The sequence below is a fragment of the Gossypium raimondii genome, chromosome 6, assembly GCF_025698545.1.
Source record: "Gossypium raimondii isolate GPD5lz chromosome 6, ASM2569854v1, whole genome shotgun sequence".
Lineage (NCBI taxonomy): Eukaryota > Viridiplantae > Streptophyta > Magnoliopsida > Malvales > Malvaceae > Gossypium > Gossypium raimondii.
The window spans coordinates 42,208,187-42,232,162 of record NC_068570.1 but is presented as its reverse complement, the minus strand read 5'-3'; the positions used below and the strand labels follow the sequence as shown (position 1 = coordinate 42,232,162).

The 23,976-nt window shown below is 34.9% G+C and overlaps 1 non-coding gene across 1 annotated transcript; it reads left to right on the top strand.

Annotated features, from left to right (window-relative positions):
• Positions 1 to 1,440: 1,440 nt before the first annotated feature.
• LOC128041996 (small nucleolar RNA R71) lies at positions 1,441 to 1,547 on the top strand. Its single transcript, XR_008197204.1, has one exon. It is a non-coding gene; the product is annotated as a small nucleolar RNA R71 (small nucleolar RNA).
• The last annotated feature ends 22,429 nt before the right edge of the window (positions 1,548 to 23,976 follow it).

Genomic DNA, 23,976 nt, shown 5'->3' with positions numbered 1-23,976 from the left:
CAAAATCTAGAACCACAAAATCTGCTTGCATAATAAAGCTTCGCACTTTGACCAACACATCTTCCAATACTCCTTTCAGATGTACTGAAGACCTATCAACTAACTGTAATGTTATTTGAGTAGTTTTGAGACCCCCAACTCGAGTTTCTCAAAAATGGATAAAGGCATTAAATTAATACTAACTCCTAATTCACATAGAGCTCTATTAAAATGAATGCTCCCTATCTTTATGAGAATAGTAAAACTTCTCGGGTCTTTCAATTTTTGGGGAACTTGTGTTGAAATAATAAGACTATATGAGGCACTTAAATTAACTTGTTCTCCCACCTTAATTTTCCTATGCCTAGACATAATTTTCTTTAAAAACTTGGCATACTTAGGGACTTTCTCACTTAACTCGATTAAAGGCAGGTTAAAATTTAGTGTTTTGAACAAGTTTAGAAAACTTACAGACTCATCTTCATCCCACTTTTTCTCTTCTTCTAGCCTTGAAGGGAATGGGATTTTTGTAACGGTAGCATTTTTAGTTATTTCTTTTTATGGCTCCGTTACCGGTGCGATTACCTCATCTAATTCTAGTTCATCTTCAGCCTTTAGGGATTTCTCTGGAGGATCATTAGCATTCTCCATACTTACCTCCGGAGTAGGATTTCTAGGCTAGTTAGCACTTTGCTCGATCAGAGTGCTATTGCTTTCACGTGCTTCTTACTTTCCCTCCGAGGATTATTTTCCGTGTTGCTGGGAATTTTGATGACAATTTGCCTTTTGATGTCACCCATCATGCTCATCAATTGGCTCATTTGATCCTCAAGTTTAGTCAATTTTATGGTTGAGTTGGTGCACTTAGACTACACCTATTTTACATTCGTTCTCATTGACTACATCTCTCCATCAATTCTATCCAATCATTGACCACATACAGTATAGCCACTTGGGTTGACCCAGCCCTGGGGTTACTACAAATAATGAGATTGATAATTAGTATTTTTGACTTGATTCGAACTATTACCTCCTTATTAGTTTCCTACCCATCTCAGATTTGGGTGATCTCTCCAGCCAAGATTGTAGGTATTTGAAAAAGGGTTTCCTCCCCTATTTCCGATATAATTCACATATTCGGTAGGATTATTGATATAGTTGAAGAGCGGTTTGTCTTGTGCACACATTGATGGTTTATTAGCAGTTTCGATACGATTGAGTCTATCCACTAACTGGTTATACTTGTCATCCTCTTGGATAACTTTCACCGTAGTAGGTTTTTGGCCATATGTGAATCTTTCAATGGGCCACAGACAGGAGTTCAATGCCATGTTTTTAGTTGTTTCATACGCATCATCGTACGGTCTGTTCATGAGGGCTCCTCCTGCTGCTCCATTCAGTCCTGATCTTGCATTAACATCCAACCTATTATAAAACATCTGAAGTCACATCCATTTAAGGAATCTATGGTGCGGGCACTTTTGAATCAACATTTTTAAGTGCTCCCACACCTCATGGAAACTTTCCCCTTCCTTCTGTCTAAAGACAACAATCTATCTTCTTAGTTGAACCGCTTTACAAATAGGGAAGAACTTTTGCAAAAACTTTCCAGCGAGCTCATCCCATGTCGTGATAAACCCTAGTGCCTGCGAGTCTAACCAAGGAAAGGTGTTATCAATTAAAGAAAAGGGGAACAACTGAAGATTAATAATATCATCAGTCAAAGAAAAGGATAAACTATTTTAAGTATTGATTCAGATCCTCTATCATTGTGCCCCTCAACTACAGATTATTTTGGATCATCTGAATCATTACCGGTTTAATCTCAAATTTATTTGTTGTAATAGTCAACCTTATTATACTTTCCTGACCTATGTCCAAACTTGGTAATGTGTAATCTCTTAAGTTTCTCTCATTACGAGCCATGTATAAGTTTACAGGTAGCTTTTATGGTGCTGGTGGATCTCTTAGGGCATTATCGTTAGCATTTTTGAACAGCAGATTCTCATGCGGTACGTTGCCTTTAACAGGTGATGGTGAATCTTGCATCTGCTGATGTTGTTGCTCTCAATGATTTCTTTGGATTATTGTATCTAGATCTGTGAGTGCTACAATAGGTGTTCCCTTACTACGAGTCATACACTAAACCCAAAAAGTGAAGATTAGTAAAAATAAAGAAAATAAAATCGTATATATCACCTAAAAATTTTCAAATTATCCTTATTGAGTGCAAAAATTAAAATGAGACTAGTAACGTTGCCTCCCCGGCAACAACGCCAATAACTTGACCACCTCTAGACGTACTAACGTCCAGAGTGTGAATATTGTAGTGAAAGATATATTAATGAGGCGATATCCCAAAGCATATGGGTCCAGTTGTAATATAGTTACAACGGAGTGTATGAGTACTTTGAGGATCATACCCAATGGAGGCTAGTACTAGGTCAATTTTAACCTAAACACCAAAAGATCTAATTGGTACTTTGATTTAGTTATAGTACGATAATAAAATAAAAGGGAATTTTTTAAAGATGATAATAAAATAAAATAACATAAGGAAATAAAAATTCAAGAGACAAAAATATAGAATAAACCAAATCTTATTATGGGTCATTAGCTCGCTTCAATAATCCCCATTAATTGTCACTTCAGGTTCCTCATCAATCCACTAGTTGCTATCCCAGCAGGATCTTCTGATGTTCCACTAAAATAACGAGTCGACATAGACTACTTATCTTCCAACCTCACAGTCCAGACCGACTTGGGGTAAAAGTGTTCACAGATAGGCTATACCAATTGATTCGTTGAGTAACCCTACAAAATAGTTAATAGATCATACCTGTACTAGCTAATCCCCCATAGAAGGATTAGTTCGTCATGGCTTTCATAAAAAATATGGAATTGACGTAAAGAGAAATTATGATAAATGAATTGAAGTGTAGAGTTTAGGAAAATGCCTATTTGTATTAAAATATGAAAATGAATCCACAAAATTTGACTATATCCTCAAATAAGATCTCTTGGGATCAAAGAAAGAACAAACTGAAAATAAACCTAAAACCTAAGAAGAAGAAAAGTTAAACTATAGTTAAGAGTGAAATTCTAGACTACATAATTGGTGTCCATAGCATGTGGCAAAGGAGCCTATTTATAGATTTCAGGTGACCGTCGTCCTTAACCTTAGGTTAGCTGACATTCCTGAGCTTTAAGTTTGATTGTATAGACCAAAATGCCCTCTGGCTCGTGTTTAATTCCCGTCCAGAGTTGATGTCGCGACACACCAGGACTTATGTTGTGACATAGTAGTCAGTATACTCCACTTTGGATATCTTTAGGGGAATGTAGTGACACTGGAGGTAGTTTCATGATTTTCTCCATTCTGCTCCCTATGTTGCGACATTGATCATTCCGTCTTGTGACATGGCGACCAGTGTCTGTTTATTTCACCTCCTAATGGTCTCCTGCACAGTTACAAAAGTCATTAGCTCACCGTTAGGCCTCATTCAGCCGCTAAGGTCATTAAAAGATTCAATTTACACATTTTATTGAATTTAACAAAACTTACTAAAACATAATTAAATCCTAATGATAATGCTTAATTTCAAGCTCCTAAAGTGCGAAAACTAGTTTAATCAACTACACCGAATTACGATAGAACAAAATTTCCTTAGACACCAAAAAGAAAAGATAAAGTAGAGATTCTAGAGAATGTGTTCATCAATTTAGAAGTAAGAAAATAATGGATGAAATTGAAGAAAATGAAAGGAAAGGGAAAGAAAATAATGAAGAAGAAAGGAAGAAATTCTTGAAAAATTGGGTAAGTTTCATACTAACCCTACTTGTATTTCAATAAATTGAGTTAAATATGTTGTTAATGAGATATATGAAACATGTATTTTAATATAAATACTAGAAATAGAAAGTATTTGACAAAGTATAAAGACTTAAAACACTAAATTGATAAGTAGGAGAGAATATGATTTGTATTATGAAAGTTACTAAGATTAAGAAATGAATATGTAATCTACATATAAACATAAGTGATTAGATTAAATATTAATCAAAATTATGGTGATTATGTATGATTAAATGAATAACAAGATGCAAAGAACCATGGAAAGAAATATTTTCATTAAAAGCAGTTTGGATAGTAGCGAGAGCTTAAATTTGAAAATTCACCAAATATCATAGAAATTTAGTTAGAGGTTGAATTAAATATTAAATTAAATATTATTTAGTCTAGTTTTGTATGAAAGAAATAGTGTAAGCAATGTAATTTTATATTCTAAGATATATTAGTTTTTGTAGGACAAGGTTAGAATGGATTCAGGTTCCTATATTCGACTTTGGAAACTCATCAAAAATTTACAAACTTTTAGGATATGAATTTTATATTCCAAAAATCTTAATGATCCTATTTTCAAGAGAAACAAACAATAACATGATACTGAATCTTGAACTAAAAGATAATTAATTTTCAAAGAAGAAGGGTCAAGTTATTAAGCGAGAACAATGGACAAATTTGAAAAATAAACTGTATTAATTGGCTTATGTGGAAATTATAAAAATTTATGGCAAAAAGTTCTTCAAGTCTAATTTCAAATACAACAAGTAGATTCTAATTTTGAATTCGGTAGCTCTAGATATAAATAATTAAGTGACTATAACACAAGTGAACAACTTTGATATGAACACATAAGTAAATAGTGGAATTATAGTTAATGTTACATATAAGCATGACATACTAGAAGCTAAGATTGTAACATATATACATAAAGGATGTGGAATGGAGAGGAGGAGGAAAAAAGTAGATAAATTGAAAATGTTTAAACAAATTGTTGATGAAATAATAAGTGAATAATTGTTAATTGATTTGATTTTGGAATCTTGGCTAAAAGTTGATGAAGAATTAAATTAATTGACACAATTTTAAAATAAATATGAAATATGCATAAAGTGGGTAAACTACTTTAGAAAGTGCAAATCCTCCAATTGACTTATTTGTAAAACTTTAATAATTGTGTTAATTTATTAAACTTTGTTATCTTTGATTGAATATCATGTTTTAATGAGCTCATTTAACTCATAAATCGTTCTATCATAAATTCAATTCTTACTAAAATGAGTAAAATGGTCTTCAATAGTCAAATAATATGATAAATCGATCTGAAATTTCTGTAGTTTCTTCGAGAACAAATATGACAGACATCCCGGTGCCTTGACTTGACGATCAAGTCGGGTATGCGGGTGTTACACGTCTAGGATGAACACTTCAGCTGAGTAGTCTTTTCCACTATACTCAAGCTCACGTTTGTCGAGTGTGGGCTCGCTTCAAATAAGAAAACTTTTCATACAATTACTAGTGGGGTAATTTTGTAATTTCTTTAAAATTTAGGGTCAATTTATAAATAAGAAAAGTAACTCTAGAAATCTTATAAAATAATTTCTTCAAAGAATTTTCTCTCGACAACTTTATCTTGGATTCAAGTTATGGAAAATATTAACTTATGACTCTCTTTATATAGAGAGGGTTTAGAAAGTTCAACTATGATTAAACTTAAACACTATAATATTAAATTAAATTTAATATTAAGATAATTACTTTAATATTAAATTAATAAAATACTATTAAGATAATAGTTAAATTGAATTTAATATTAAATTTATTAAAATAATAATATTTTTGGAATAGTTAAACAAATTATCTAGTAGAGGCCCAGTAGAAGTGTGATTCTTTCACTACTCAATCGCCGAAGGACTACCCATCGACCACTGGAATATCGTCGTTGTGGTCTTCCGCACCATCGTGTTTGGTGGTGCAATTGCAGGTGCGACACCCTCACGACACCCCGAGCCGGTTAGACTGTTGCTAGTTTAGTTCAGGCTTAGTAGCGGCCTGACTAGTCCGATCCAGCCACCGGTTGGACCGTCGGCTAGGTTTCATATACCAGACTCGGTTTGACCATTTTTTGGGTCTCAATCTTGATCTTGGGTTCTCGAGCCCAATTTTTTTTATCTCAGGTCCAGTTTTCAAGTTCAACTACCCATTAGGCCAATTGTCTATCTTGAAAATTAATTTCCAAAATATCATATACATTTGAATTAATTTGATTAATTTAATTTTACTTGATCAAAATTAATTTTCCCAAAAATCACTGAGATTTTTCAAATTAAATTCTCAAGAAAATTCTTTAATCAAATTCTCTAATTTACAATTTTCACAACTGCCTAATTTAATTCCACGTCGAACAAATCGACTCAATTAAATTATTTCCAAAGTCGTAGAATTTTCTTCTGACTCAAAAGCAGTCTGATCAAGCTTTTGTTAAGCTAGCGGAGGGACCAATCAAGTATATACAATTAGGCTCTAATAATTGCAATGAAGTCCAGAAGCATCGTTCTAATAATTCACAATTTACTTAATCATGGAGTCAATCCACAAGATGTACCATGATTAAAAAATCCTTATTATATACTCTTTACGAATGCAATTCATCCAAATACTTTTTCCAATGACCTCGTCATGTATGTTACCCTAATATGATATCCTTGATTCCTTTAAGTTAATTTTTTTTCACTCAATACAATTATATTTTATCTCATTATCACCATTATATTTTCTTAATGATTAATATGATCACTACCAACAAATGACTATGATAAATTGTTTATCCGAGTACAAGCAAACAATGTCCACATTCCATATTTATCAATCCACACAATGCCAACGAGAGGATATCGTTAATTCTTTAATCGAGTTATGAACTCTATTGCTTCTAGTAAAGCCATGCCAAACACAGGTCATGTACCCAACATATTGGCTATGAGCTCGATCATCTTTAGAGGATAAGCCTACAATTATATCAATGACTAACTCAGGATTTAGGTAAATCACACCATGAACGTCACAAGTGAATTAATTCACAAATGAATTCAAAATTATTCATCTTGGGTCTAGTCTAATGTATCATTCTTCCAATGAATACATATATGTCTCTATCCGTTAAGTCAACTGCTCCGATAGTCAAGAACGGTCATCTCCCCCAATTAGAATTGTAAATGACATGATAATCCTTCTAAGTATTTGAATCAAATGCTCACTTAGATTCTTTTATAGGATTACAGACTCGTTTAGATTATTTACTGAAGTAAGTTGTCTTTCTCACAATATAAACGTTCTTATAGTGCCACTTATCATTAATTTGAACTTAGACAATCAATGAGCTAATATTTCTTTGTCACAATTTTTCTATGTATGCAAAACATGAAAGACAGAAACACAAAAGACATAATAATGAAATGTGAAATTAACTTCATTTATATTTTCATCGTTCATATACATAGAAAACAATTACATGTTTACTACAATATAGGCACATTTCCCAACAATCTCTCATTTCCCTAGTGAAGTAAATGTTTCATATTTTGAATTCTCATATCCTCAACTTGTTTGTTAAAAATTCTAGTTACAATACTCACAGTAAATGAATCCGCAAGGTTATCTTTAGAAGCTACTTTCACCATATCTACTATTCCTACGGCTACTGCCTTTCATATCAGGTGATACATTCGGTCAATGTGTTTGGTCCTCGTATGACTTCTCATTTTCTTGGTATTAGCTATTGTAGCACTATTATCACAATATCATGTTATAGTTTTTTCCATACTAGGAATAACTTCAAGATCGGTTAAAAACTTTCGAAGCCATATCGCTTCTTTCATTGCCTCAGAAACATACTCGACCTCCATATTAGAGTCAACATTGTAAGCTTACTTTACACTTCTCCATACTATGGCTCAATTTCCTAGGATGAATACATTACTCGATGTCGATTTCCTTGAATCTTTACAGGTTTGAAAGTCCAAGTCTGTGTATCCAATAGGAGTAAAGTTCTCCCTAGAATACACAAGCATATAATCTCTAGTTCTTTTAAGATACCTTAATATATGCTTTAAATCTTGCAATGCCTGAGACCAGAATTCTCCTGATATCAACTAACCATTCCCACTATAAAATAGATATTTGGACGTGTGTAAAGCATCACATACATAAAGCTTCCAATGACCGAAGCATATGGAACTTTACTCATATGTACTCTTTCTTCTACTGTCTTAGGACAGTCATCCAAAGAAAGATGAAAACTTGGTTCAGTCGATTGAGCGCCTAGCTTCGTATCGGTCATTGTAAATCATTGTAAATCATTCGTATGAAGCTTGTCATAGAGCTATCATTTTATTCTTTCAATCCATAAGGATTCGAATTCCAAGAAGATAACTAGCTTCACGCAAGTCCTTTATGCTAAACTATTGAGATAACCATAGTTTAATCGATGACAATTCTCCTACATCATTCTCGATAAGTAGAATATCATCGACATATAAAAAGAGGAAGACCACCTTTTTATCCTTTATAAGTTTATAAACACAAGGTTTATCATTGTTTTGCTTAAACCCAAAAGTCTTGATTGTTTGATCAAGTCTTGTATTCCATGAGCGAGATGTCTACTTAATTCCATAATTAGATCTTAGCAATTTGCAAACTTTTTGCTCATTTTCTTTGACAACATAGTGGGTTAAGCCATGTAAATTGTCTCATCAAGATAGCCATTCAAGAATGCAGTCTTGACATCCATTTTTCAGATCTCGTAATCCATTGTCTAATTATAATCAATGTCTTCTTTTAGTGTATAGTATTTCCCTACAAGTCTAGCTTTATGTGTTTCCACTTTCCCTTCCGCATTTTACTTCTTATTGTAGATCCACTTACACACTGTGGGTTTAATCCCAACTGATATGTCTACAAGTTCCCACACCGTAATAGATTTCATCGAAGCTATCTCAGTATCCATGGCTTGTTTCTAGAGCTTGGGGTCAACGTCCTGCATAGCCTCTTCGTAAGTGAGTGGATCATCATCCTCATGATTGGCTTTCATATTATAAATAATACCATCATAGATAAAGAATTTTAGTTTCTTAGAAACTCTCCCAATATGATGGATTCCCTTATGCTACTGATCTTTTACAGGTACTTCCATAACTTTATCAAGAATTGAACTTGGTAATTGTTCTACAACTCATGAAAGTTTTTTGAGTACTACTTTACTTCGAGACTTAAAGTTGTCTATGTAGCTTTCTTCAAGGAAAATGGCATGAGTAGAAAATTTAGTCTTATTATCTTTTGAATTGTAGAATAATCCATAATTTGTTCTTTTTGGATATCAAACATACATAATTTCGTCCATGCATTCAAATTTTTTGCATCCTTATCCAGAACGTGTGCTGGACAACTTCATATTCTAAAGTGATTTAGAGTGGGTTTCTTTCCATGTTACAGTTCATAAGGTGTATTACAAGTAGTTGGCACATCATTCAGAATATAGCAAGTCGTTTGTATCGCATAACCCTATAAGGAAGTAGGAAGTTGTGAATAGTTTAACATTGAACTAACCATGTCAAGCAAGGTTCTGTTCCTTCTCTCAGCTATGCCCTTATATTGTGGAGTGCCTAGTGCAATCAACTGGATAAGATTCCATTCTCTATGAGGTATCCTAGGAACTCGTCGGACAAGTATTCCCCAACTTAGTCAAACCAAAGATTTTTTATCGATAAACCTAATTGATTTTCTACTTCAGCACAAAACTCTCAAAATTTATCAAAGATTTTGCTTTTGCAGTGCATTAGATACACATATCCATATCGAGAATAGTCATCAATGAAAGTCACGTAATAATCGTAACCTCCTCAAGCACTGATGCTCATGGGTTCACATACATCAGTGTACACAAGTTCTAAGGGTAGGTTGGCCCTTTTACCTTTCGCATTAAAAAACTTTCTAGTCATTTTACCTTCCAAGCAAGATTCATATTATGGAAGACTAGCTCTCTTAAGCATACTTAAGGAACCATCTTTCCCGAGTCTAGTGATTCTTTCTTGGTTAATATGACCAATTCTTAAGTGTTATACGTACATCTCATTAGAGTGAGAAGTTTTAAGCTTCTTATTTACCATTTCAATTTGAAGCATCAAGTAGTTATTTGGTTTGATAAAGTAGAGATTATTTTTCATCCATCCATTACAGACTATAAGAATGATTTTTGTGAATATCAATCCCTTTATTGAATGTCACAAAATAACTGTCATAAAATAAACATGATACAAAATTAAATTCCTCTTAAAACGAGGTACATAAAATATGTCATTTAAAATAATCTTCTTAAAATTATCAAAATGTAAAATAACTTCTATCAAGTCTCGCAGACTTCTTGTTTCACTGAACCCCTGTAAAGAAACACACACATGATTAATGACTCCAGAATCAATAACCCAGTTTTCAATTGATTCTTCCACTAAGCAAGTTCAAACACAAAGATTTCTATACCTTTGCCCTTTTCGGCTAGGTAATCCAAACAAATTTTGCATTTTGATCTAAAGTGCTCTTTCTTATTGCAGACGAAACATTTGATCTTTTTAGGATTCTTTGACTTCTTAGTCTTCTTCCTATCCATACGAGGTGGAACCAAAGACTTAGTCAATTTATTTTTCCCTTAGATTTTTGCTTCCACTTAGAGGATGAGGGCTTAGGTTTCTCCTGAACCAGCTTACCACCATTCAACATCAACTTATAGGATTGTAATTCCTTCATGAGCTGAGTCAAGGTAAGCGCCTTGTTCTCCAAGTTGTTCACGTTCAGTTTATTCCCATTGTCCTCCACTTCCACAAAGAATCCCATAAGCTTAAGCATATGTTCATTGACCAGAGTGTTAGGTTTCTGCTGAGAGTTCATCAACTTTGTAATAGCAGATTGTCGAGCCAATGTGACTTGGCCTCTAAGAAAATCCTAGAAATTTCTCATGATCTTTTGGCAGTACAAAAATTCTTATGTTGATTTTTTAGTATACTATTCATGTTCTCTAACATATAAGATCGAGCAAGCGATTTAGATTATCTCCAGTGATTTCTCACTTTGAGTTGAGCTTTAGGAGGACAGGGTTCATCAAGGATGAATTTGTGTTTCTTACAGCTGAGAACTATCAACAAGTTCGTTTCCATTCTTAAAAGTTATCCCCATTCAATTTATTCTCGGTAAGAATGCTAATAAGAGGAGTAAGAGACATATTTTAACTAAAAAACAATAAAGATTCACTAAATACTATCTTTGCGTTGTGCAAATATTTTCAGTTCAGCAACACATCAAGAATGCAATAAGATGCATGTATCTTTTATTAAAACCTTGAAAAACTTTTTTCAATGCAACAATCATTCTTACGACCATCAATAATGTTGTCTTTGGGTCCTATGATTAACTACCAAGAACATTGATTACATCCAATCATTTCGTGAATCTTAATTCTCAAGACTCCATATGAACCAACGATCGTTTAACGTTTGGTCATCATCTCTAGCTTAAATATCATTTCTCAGGAAACTATTTAATAAGAGAAGATCTTGAGCATGTAAACATTGTCTTAACACCCATCATGAATATGCTTTCATTTGTGAGTCATCTTGGGACAATCTCACTAAGATTCATGTATGACTAGTTGTCCTTAAAAGGAAATCTTATCCAGTGAACCCACGTGATAAAGTTTACCTTAGGGTGTAGCCAGGGTCAGAACTAGCTTGAAACTTTATCATTCTATCACTTAGGTACCATCAGTAGAGGCTATAGGTCTTGTTCAATGACCTTCTCCCACCCAATATTTTAAAAAACATGCAAGGTTTTTATCTCAGATTTCAAGAATGACCATACAATAGTCATAGTGACATTCTTACCTAATCTATATGTCACGCTTCCAATATATGTATGACATGCTATGAAAATTTTATAATATTCACATTCATTCATTCATAAGAATCAATCAATCATAAGGACAATAAATTTTGATTTTCCACAATTTTTCTTTTAAGAGAAAAACTGAAGAAGTGAATGTGAATCGTACATCAAGTAGGATCCCAAGAAAGGGAGGTGAGTCTTATTTGACCGCTTAAAAACCAAGTCTTTCCTTGCCAGAGTCAATCATAGACATACACCTTCTCATTATCGCACTTATCACATCAATCGAATAACCTAAACAAGTGAATGGAATAATAATAATACACATGTTTTTTCTCATTACCACACTTCTTTTTTTTAATCGATCAACTATGGATCATCTCATACATATATATATCAAAATTATAATATAACATATTATAAATATCATAAAAAATTATAAAATAGATATATAAGAAGATGGGTAATTAAAATAAAATTGTCAGCCAAGGTTTTCATGGTTTCATTTCTAGAAAATAAATGAAAAACTAAATTACATAGTTTTTCACCACAAGGCATTACTTGGGTCTTCAACTGTCATCACTCCATCTTCTTCTCGTCATGGACTCCTTTTGGTAAAATTACATTTAAGTCATATGCTTGTTTTCGGCTCACAATAATTCTATAAATTTAAAAAAGCAATCCTATCTGGAGATTATAGTTCACAGTCTATTTCCTAAGAATCTCAACCTTGGGCTAAAATAACAATTATATAACAAATATATAATATCACATTCATTCTCATATATAACTCAAAACATGCATAAGATCTAAAGAATGTCACTTTCTAAGTAATCAAATCATTTAATAAGAAGCGAAATCTATTTCAATTATCTGTTTATACATACATATAAAGCACAAACTGACTCTAATATCAATTGTTGGAAAAATGAGTTTGGAAAATACAACAGAAAATAAGTTTAGGAAAAAACTAGAGTTTTAATCTTTTTTCCAAAAGCAAAAACTTCGTTGGGATATCTAAAGTAATAAACACTTAATCAAAATTGTTACTTTTCGATTCGTCTAATATGAACGCTTTGACCGAGTAATCTTCTCCACTATTCTCCAGCTCACGTCTGTCGAGTATGGGTTTGCTTCAAATTAGAAAAATTTCCACAAAATTACTAATGGGGTAATTTCACAATTTTTTTAAACTTTGGGGTCAAGTTATAAATAAGAAAAATATCTTTATAAATCTTCTAAAATAATTTCTTTAAAGAACTTTCTCTCCACAACTTTCTCTTGAATTCAATGTGTGAAAATAATGACCCATGACTTTCTTTATATAAGGAGAGTTTAGAGAGTTTAACTATGATTAAACTTAATCACTTTAATATTAAATTAATATAATACTTATCAAGATAAATATTAGATTAAATTTAATATTAAATCTATTAAATTAAATTTAATATTGAGATAGTCACTTTAGTATTAAATTAATAAAATACTATCAAAATAAGTATTAAACTAAATTTAATATTAAATTTATTAAAATAATAATTTGTAATAGTTAATCAAATTATTTGGTAAAGTTCGAATAGAAGTGTGATTCTTCCACTACTTAACCGGCCAAGGACCATCCGTCGGCCATCAAAATGCCTTCGTTATGGTCATCGACACCATCGTGTTTGGTGGTGTCATTGCACCTGCAACACCCTTGTAGAATCCCGAGCCAGTTGGGCTATTTTTGGTTCAGTTCGGGCTTAGTGATGACCCTATCGGTCAAGCCATCAGTTGGACTGTCAGCTCAATTCAACCAATTTTTGGGTCTTTATCTCGATTTTGGGTTCTCAAGCCTAATTTTTCATTCTCAACTTCAATTTTCAAGTTTAATTATCCATTAGGACAATTGTCCGAATTGAAAATTAATTTAATTTTACTTGATCAAAATTAATTTTCTCAAAAATCACTAAGATTTTTCAAATTAAATTTTCAAGAAAATTCTTTAATCAAATTCTCTAGTTGAACAATTCTCACGACCACCTAACTTAATTTCACATTGAATAAATCAACTAAATTAAATTATTTCCAAGGTTGTAGAATTTTCTTTTGACTCAAATGTAGTCCTATCGAGCTTTTGTTGAGATAGAAATGGGACCAATCAAACATATACAATTAGGCTTAGTAGCTAAGGAGTTAGTTGCTTTCTCCATCCATAGTCAAAAGCCTTAGCTTCAAGAGTGATTTCTGTTTAAATTGTGACATGATTGAGTACTAGGTAATTCGGTGTATGCTCCATTGTGATTATCAATTCAAAGAATTTTGTGACATGCCAAATCCCCTAATATACTAATATTTGATTTAAAACACACACACATAAATGTAAATGGTTTATACAAGTATGCTTAGAGCAAGAGTGATTTGAGTTTAGGTAACAAATGAATTGAGTAAGGTAGGATATATTTGCTATGGCCAAAATATACATGAAACTTAGGAAATCTTGTTTTTAGGTAGCAATTTTCTGCACTACCTTTGTTAAATCAAACCTTTGAAATTTGAACAGGTTTTTAACGAGAGAAGATTGCTGAGAACTGATGTATATATTGTTCTTCAAATATATTGACAGTACAAGATGGGTACATGCACTGGCAATACTGCTGCATAAATGCATTTACACATATTTAGCTTGAGGACAAGCATTAACTCAGGTTTGGGAATGTGATAGCTCTTGAAAAGAGTTATATTTCATGCCTTTAGACCTAGCTAATTGCTTGTACTTGGGTACATTTAGTGGCATGTTAGGACATTTTATTAGCATTTTTATTATCTGCATTAGGAGCTTGGACTGTGATTACATGTTAGATACTTTTAATTGCGTGTGGAAGGGTTGTCTTTGGTAGTTTGGCAGGTGTAGGATGTGGAGAAAGAAATAAAGGAGTGAAGGTTTGCCAGAGAAAAAGGTTAGAAAGTTTGTCACCTTGTATGCTGTGGCAATTCAAAAAGATGACCGAGTCAACACTCAATGCATATCAATCTCAACCCAACTCTACTTGTACTAGAAAAATCCGTCTAAAAAAGAGGAGAGGATATCATGGGTTGTTGGAGCTATCCTAGGAAGGAAAGCTTTAAAAAGCCAAAGGTGGAAACCCTAAAGGATGTAGAGATTTGGAGGAAACAATAGAGGGTAGCAATTGAGTAGAGATGGAAAAAGGAAGCTGAAGGCAGTCACTTTTAGACACCACAGGACATTGTGTTGCTGGATTGTGGATTGGTTTGGCGACAACAATCTTCCTAAGTTCTTCCATTATTTCTTAATTTGTTCTCCCTTGAATTGAATTGATCAAAATGATGTTGGATGTTATTTTGAACTTGAATTTTAATCGCCAACCTATGAATTAAATCTCATAGGGTTGGGATTACATGATGAAACTTTTATTTTCCTTAATGGCTGAAGCATTAATTTGATTTAATCTACTTCTACTGTTTCATTCAATTGCTTTTATTTCCTAACTATATGCATACGTTCTCTAGACATAGATGATTGTGCAGTATGCACATAAACTGAATCTAATTCTGAAAAGGTTGGATTAGTTGGACTAAAATTGAATGATACAAGTGGGTATTCAACTGAATACATGCAGCAAACTCTAGACATAGAGTAGCGTCTGTATAAAATGAAGACAAAGTAGTGCAAGGTTCTGTGCTAAGGCCTATAAACATAGGCCAGGTAACTTAAGATCTTTCTCTCAAAAAAAGCATGTCACTTTAGGTCTCTTCTGAGCAGTAGGTTACGTATGATCTTGTTAAGGCATTACTGAAAGTAAGAGCAGGGTCTTAGTAATCCTAACCTTCCAGTCAACATCGTAGAATTTCTATCCTTTGTCGTAGTATCTTTTCCATAACATTCTTAGTTATTTACTTATTCGCTTGCATCTTATTCACGTAACTATTTTCGTAATTATTTTGCACTTATCCTTATTATTTTAATTTTCCACTGCGTACTTAACTTGGTTTTTCCATAACATTAATCATTTTTATAACTTGACCATTTTTATACCTAATCTAATCCCTGTGGAGACGATCTCACTTATCACTTTATTACTTGATTCGAAGTGTATACTTGCACAATTTGCATATCATATTCACACGAGACAAGTTTGGCGCCGTTGCCAGTGATCAGCAATTTGGTGTAATTTGGCTTGGTTATTTTTAATTTCATTAGTTTATTTAACTTAGTTTAATTTAATTTCTACACATTTACCATCAGTGCATAAGAAGAGGCATTCCTGCTAACAAAGAATATCCTTTTGGCCTAGAGATCGAAACAACTTTGTGAAGAAGGCGAAAAGAATTACAAAAAAAAGCTAGGAACGGGAATGATCCTAGCTTCAATGATAATCCGAATGGTCAAGATGCTAATCGTCCTGCTTGTAGAGTTTCAGCACTAATACCACTGCTACCAATTCCAAATCATGCGTAGGATAGTTCTTTTCATGAGGTTTCAGTTGGCGTGATGCATAAGATATGACCTTACCTTTCTACATAAGGACTCATCCTAACCCATTCAGAGACGCATCTGTATAAATTGTGTATTAAACCCTAGGTTCTGGCTGTAATAACACCAGAGCTTCAGTCAAAATCACTTTCAATTTCTTGAAGCTCTGCTGGCATTCATCACTCCATACAAAATTTTCCTTCTTTTTAAACGATTTGGTGAGAGGCGATGCTAATTTCAAGAAATCCTTCATAAACTTCCTATAGTATCCAACCAACCCAGGAAGTTGTTAACTTCAGAAACACTCTTAGGCAAGTTCTATTCAAGAACTGCCTTTACCTTAGTAGGGTCCACCATGATACCATCCGTCAAGATAACATGCCCAAGAAGTGCACCTATTTTAGCTAGAACCCACACTTGTTAAATTTTGCATACAACCGATGTTCATGCAGGGTCCTCAACACAATTCTTAAATGCTCTTCATGATCGATCTCATTCTTAAAATAGACTAGTATATCATCAATAAAGACCACTACAAATTGATCTAAGTAAGGCTGAAATACCCTGTTCATTAAGTCCATGAGTACAATTGGCACATTAGTCAAACCAAAAGGCATTACCAAAAACGTATAGTGACCATATATTGACCGAAAGGTTGTCTTAGGCACATCTTCATCCTTCATCTTGATCTAGTAATATCCTGACCTTAGATAAATCTTGGGGAAAACTAATGCCCCATTTAACTAGTTGGATAAGTCATCAATTCTAGACAGAGGGAACTTATTCTTTTTCGTGACCTTGTTCAATTGACGATAGTCTATACATAAGCACATGGATCCATCCTTATTCTTAACAAATAAGATTGGCGCATTGGATTGTTTCTTGAACTCTGGTAAGGCTGGGCGTTGATTTGCGTTGTTTTGGTTGTTTTTTTATTTTTTTTCTTTTCCTTGTTTCATATTCTCTTCTTTGTGATTAATCTCCAGGATTTTCTGTTTTGTTGTTTTCCTGATCTCATCTGCTTACTTAGGTTTTATTGATGTTCTTAATTCTGTTTTGCATTGTTTTGATTATGCTACGTGCTTGGCGGCCTCTATTTTTTTCTTTTGATTCTGGTTTTCTTGGCATTTGCGTTTTCTTTGGATTGAATTTTTCCAGGGGTGTAGGTTTCTTTTGGTTTCTATTGGTGCTTTCACTTTTTTGTGGGCTATTTTTCTTGATAGTTTTCCTTTTCGGCTACGCCTATGTAAGAAAGGCTAGAAAGTGATATGCCACCATCGACGGACGAGTTAAATGAACTCTTGGAGGGCTAAAATTTTGAAAAGAAGAGTCTGTTCAGGTTATCAGTAAAAATGAAGACAAAAGTGCCTAAGGGTCTGAAACTTGGGCGATCGGCAAAATTATGGCGTCAGATAGCCCAAACAAGGAGGCGATGTATAGGGTGTTCAAGTTGCTGTGGTATACAAAAGAAGAGGTGGATTTTGTGGAACTAAAAGAGGCGTTATGATTGTTAAATTTGGATGCCTGGAGGATCAGAGCTGAATCCTTAACCTTACACCTTGGTTGTTCGATATTTGCTTATTTTCAATGTTGTCGTTCGAAAAAGGAAAGGACATAAAATCTTATGAATTCTGGCTGTCACCCTTTGGGCTTAGAGTCTATAATTTCCCAATAGAGCTCATGGCATGTCAAACGACTATAGATGTAGGGAATGGTTTAGGTGAGCTTATTACTATTGATTGGAAAGATCATTTTAGAGGATGGACGGAGTTCATAAGGCTTAAAGTAAAAATTGACGTGTCAAAACCCTTGAGGAGGGTGGTAAAACTTGTCGATAAAGACAGGGTGGAAACAATAGGGGTGATAAAGTATGAACGGCTGTCGGACTTTTGTTATGTGTGTGGACTGATAGGACATTCAATTAAAACTTGTTAAAATAAAATGGAGGGGGTAGGGTTGAACGAACAAAATCTCCAGTATGAAAGCTGGTTGAGAGCACCGAATGTTAACCTGAACCAAGAAAGGGGACTGAGAAGGAATGGATTAGAATTAATTAAGCAAAAGACTCGAATGAATGATGATAAAGAAGAGAGTCAAACTAATTTAAGGGATGAAAACGGGCAGCCTAAATATAAAGGGAAGGAAATGAGCTACGAAGAAGAGTTATTATCCATCTCTCCTATGGATAGAAGGAATCAAAAGACTATGAGGGATGGAATGGGAAGGTTCAAGAGCAAGAGGAAGAGACATAGGGGTCAAAATGGAAAAAATTTGGAGAAAAGCCAAGCTAGAATCGTTAAGAGAAGAATTTTTCAGAATGTTTCACCTGTAAAGGCGGTGGCTGGCGATCAGCCCCGCCAAGAGCCATGAAAATCTTTAGCTAGAACTGTTGTAGGGTTGGTAATCCTGTGACAGTTCATGAGTTGAAGCAACTCCTCGTTGCTAATGGCCCAGATGTCGTTTTTCTGTGTGAAACAAAAATCCATTCTAATAGCTTCTCTCATATTCGTTCTATATGCAAGATGGAAGGATGCTTGGTGGCCAGTTCAGAGGGTAAAAGCGATGGTCTAGCTTTGTTGTGGAGGGAGGGGTGAAGGTTGAAGTGCAAAATTATTCTAATTACCATATTGACTCCCTGATTACTTTGGACGAGAGTGTTACGATTCGGTTTTTTGGTTTTTATGGTCAAACTGACCCAATCCTAAGGAACCTATCGTGGGATACATTAAGTAGGGTGAAGAGGACGGTTAAAGAAGGCTGAATTGTGGGGGGCGGTTTTAATGCTATCCTAAATAATGCGGAGAAAGAGGGGGGTCGAAAAAAGTCGAGAGCCTCTATGGATGAATTTCGTGATATTCTAGAGGAATTGTTTCTAGTCGATGTCAAAACTGGAAATAGTTGGTTTACATGGTCAAATAACAGGGAAGGTGACAACCACATTAAAGAAAGGCTGGATAGGTTCCTGGTTTCGGAGGACTTGATCAAAAATTTACCTTTCATTACTACTAATGTGGTTCGCCAGTTAAAGTCTGAACACGAGGCGATTTTGTTAAACATTCAAGGTAATAAACCGGTGGATAAGGGGAGCGACTACAGAACTTGTTTTAAGTACGATGTTTGCTGGGCTAAGGATTAGGAGGCTAGGAATCTTATTAGCTAGGTTTGGAATGACAATAATTGTGATACTCTGACTAAGATGTATAATATTCGGGAGAAGCTTGGTCCGTGGCAGTACCATCAGTACAGAAGAATGAAGTATAAGATAAATGAGCTAGAAAAGAATATTGGTAAAATTATTGATGTTACTAATAGTGATGGTTTGTTGAATCTCCTGAAGGAAGCTCAAGGTCAGCTGGGTCAGTTGTATGACGCAGAAGAAAGATATTGGGCTTAGAGGGCTCGTAACCAGTGGCTTAGAGAAGGTGATAGGAATACCCGCTATTTTCATGTGCGAGCTACGGGCTATAAGAAGAAAAATAGAATTGATAAGCTTAAGGACATGAAAGGTTTGTGGCACGATGACAAGAATGAGATTTGCCAGATTGTGTGGAATTATTTCAATGATTTGTTCAAAATTTCTATCATACCGGGTGAGTAGGACGATCTGCACTTCATTCCGGAATGTATCTTCGACAACACGAATTGTTTCTTAAATACTGATTTTAAAGATGAAGAAATTATGGTGTCTTTTAAGCAAATGGATCCTTGAAAAGCCCCTGGTATTGATGGCCTATCTGGGAGCTTCTTCAAAGAGCATTAGACGACTGTTGGAAGTGATGTCTTACAGCTGTGCCGGGACATCCTTCACGGTTATAAAAGCGTGGATTGCATTAACGATACCTTAATGGTTATGCTCCCAAAGATTAATAATCTTTGTGAGATGACTAACTTTTTCCTGATAAGTTTCTGCAAGGTCAACTATAAGATCATCTCTAAAGTTCTGGCTAACCAGCTCAAAGTGGTGCTTCCCCACTGCATCACCCAAAATCAAAGTGCTTTCGTTCGTAGCCGAATGATCCACGACAATGTTCTTGTTGCTCATGAACTCATACACTATCTTCGTAGCTCCAAGAACGGTCCTAACAAGGGTTGTGTGATCAAGCTCGACATGAGTAAAGCTTATGATCGGGTGGAGTGGAGTTTTATTAAAAAAAGTGATCCTTAAAATGGGTTTCTCCAGAGATTGGGTCAAGAAAATTATGAATTGTGTCAGCACGGTTCGGTATAAAGTCAAATGCAATAAGAATCTTACTGATATCATTGTTCTGGAAAAGGGTCTTCGCCAAGGAGATCCCTTTCCCCTTACTTATTTCTTTTTTGTATGGATGTTTTTTCTCACATGTTGCTTTATGCCGAAGGGGATTCGTGCAAGTAAAGATGGCCCTAGAATTAACCATCTCTTTTTTACTGATGATGCCCTTTTGTTTGTTAGGAACCAACATAGTGAAATTTTGGATAGGTTCACGAGGATATTGGGTCAGAACATAAATCTAGAGAAATCAATGGTGTACTTTAGCCCCAAGACTCTAGTGTCTCATTGTGCGATCTTGGGGGATTTACTAAAAATGAAAGTGGTGGACAAGCTCGATGGCTACCTTGGTCTGGCCATCCCTACTACTAAGAGGAGATTGAGTCTTTTTCAAAACACCCTGGATCGCATTGCTAGTAGAATCAACAGTTGGTCAAAATGCTTTATGTCAAATGGTGCCAATGAGATTTTCATAAAGTCTATTATTCAATCTATCCCTACTTATGCATTCTAGGTTTTTTTGGCTCCCAAGGGTGTGCTCGAGGAGATTCAATCTATGACGAGCTGGGTTTGGTAGGGTGGTGGGAAGAGGAAAAGGGGCTGGAACATGTTGTCTTGGAATCGGCTGTTTAGCTGAAAGGCATGGGGGGTCTTGGTTTCAGGGAGGTGGGGTTGTTTAACATTGCTCTCTTAGGTAGACAGGTGTGGTGCCTCATAAACTGCAAGGACACCTTGTGATATAAAGTGTTACGCGCTAAGTACTTTCCTAACGGTGATGTTTTTCATCCCAAGAACATGGACAAGCCTTTTTTTACGTGGTTTAGCATTGGCAAGGTGGCCAAGGCCCTTTATGAGGGTTTTGGTTAAACTATTGGGAACGGCAGAAGTATTAAAGTTTGGCATGATAACTGGGGCTTTGAAGGCCTATCGGGTAAATCTATTTGTGTGGATAAAAGGCTGGTCAAAGAGGAAAAAATGTGTGAGTTGTTTAACGATAGGATGGATGGCTGGGATAATAAAAGGGTGCTAGAGATCTATTGTGAAAACATGAGGGATCATATCTGTAATATCCCCATTATACATAATGGCCCGAACGACCAACGTATTTGGTTCCATAACCCTAGCAGTGTGTTCTCCTCCAAATCTGCTTATTCGTGGTTGATCCTCAAACAATTTGGCTTTGGCCCTCATAGGATTTTCTGGAGAATCATTTGGAACCTTAAAACCCTCCCCAAAATCTGTATTTTTTGCTAGAGGCTCGGCCATAATATCTTGCCTACGCATGATAAAGTTTCTAGCATCCGGAATGGTGTTAACGATATCTGTAAGCGATGTGGTAAAGAAAGGGAAACTCTCATTCATGTTATGAAGGACTGCCCGAAGGCTCGTGCTGTGCTAGAATTCAGTGGGCTTAACAATAAGTTCTTGGGCAGGAATTATTCTAGGTGCATTGGCTGGATTGAAGACATTACGCGTGAGTTGGATAATAAGGCGATCTCTGAATTTATCACTGTTCTTTGGAATATCTGGAATAGCAGAAACAATAGTATTTTCAGGGGGGTTGAGGATGATGCTGGAGTGACCTAGGAGAGAGCTGCGGCCTTGAGCAGGGACTTCCGGATTTTTAACCTGGTGGAAGACCCGTTACTGTCGAGAAAGATCGTGAATAAAGCCTGGCAGAAATCGCACCAAGGGGCGTTAAAGATTAATTTTGACGCCTCTGTTCAGGGAAAGAAAGTGTTCTACGGTTTGGTTGCTAAGGATGCCGATGGTTTTGTTCATGGTGGTCGGATGGGTTTTGTGGATAAAGAGTTGCCGATTGAGTGGGCTGAGCTGCTGGCTATGGAAGAAAGCTTAAATTTTGCCCAGTTAAATAATTGGAAAAACTTGGAGCTTGAGTCAGATTGCGCCAGTCTGGTCAACCGCTTCAATAAAAGGAACAATGACTTGACTTTTTTGGGCTACCGCTTGCGGGAAATCCATAGGCAGTCCTTTTATTTTAGATTTTTTAATTTCAGATGGGCCCCTCGGTGTTGTAATAAATTTCCTGATTTTATTTGTAACTGGGCCAAAGCTAACAATTGTGATATGGATTTTAACATGGATTATCCTTCGGAGATCCATGAAATTGTTTTAAATGATGCTATTAATTGAGTTTGATCCTTGGGTCTTTTTATCAAAAAAAAAAGATTGGCGCATCCAACATGACACACTAGGCCTAATAAAACTTTTACTCAATAGATCTTGCTACTGTTCCTTCAATTTCTTAAGTTCTACTGGCGCCATTCTTTAGGGCTTGCTTGATATAGGGGCTATATTTGATTCCAACTCAACCAAGAACTCTATCTCCCTCTCATGGGGTATACCAGGAAGTTCCTCAAGAAATACATCCAAAAAATCTCTCAAAACAGCCATTTGACTAATCTCACTTCTAGGTTTGGGCGTATCCATGATATACGCTAGATAGGCATTTGTACCCTGAAAAATAATTTTCCTGGCAAACACCACAAAAATAATTCTATTCACTGACAGCCTCCGGATGTACTAATATCTAAAGTGTGAATACTGCAACTAAAAATGTGGAATTAAGGCGATGTCCGTAAGTATATGGGTCTGGTTGTAATATAGTTACAACAAAGTAAATGATTACTCCGAGGATTGTACCCAAGGGAGGCATGTACTAGATTAATTCTAACTTAAACTTTAATAGATCTAATTAGTATTTTAAATAAACTATATCATGAATAAAAAAATAAAGGGTTTTTGGTTTTTATAATTAAAGAACAAAAAATAACATAAATAAAATGAGTCTTCGGAAAACTAGATTATAAATTGGATCAAATGTAAACATGGGTGAATAGCTCACTTTGGTAGTCATAATCAACTGTAGTCTCGGGTTTTCTTATTCAATCAACTAGTCAATACCCCAGCAGGATCTTTTCATACATCTACTGAAATACTTAGTCGACAAGAATTATTTATCTTCTGACCTCACACTCCAGACCGGTTCGGGGTTAAGGTGTTCACAGATAGGTCATAAATTTTTTGGGTTAATTCCCACCTTGATGAATCCCTAAGGTTGTCAAGCCTAGGGTTTAGGTTCTTCCTTTCTTGAATAGCTAATCTGTAGCCCCTCAAATCGGGCCTAGATGCTACGGCCCAATCTGAGTAATTACATGGGCAATGGAGATGGCCAAAATGTTTTTATAAGAAAAACTCACTTGTCTTGAAAATATGTCATTTTTAAAACATCGTGTTCCTTTCAATAAAAATTTATTTGTTCCTTTTTAATTAAAAATATTCGTATTGTAACTTAGTTTTTAAATCACAAATTTGCAGTGGCTAATAATCACTAAAACATTTATTGTTCATTTAAAAATCATATAAAAACAATTCATGCAATATTATCCAAAAATATAAAAATCGAAATCCCATGCCATAGTTTATAATTTAAAAATAAAGTCCATAAAACCCATGACCAAGAGATCATTAATCCAAGAG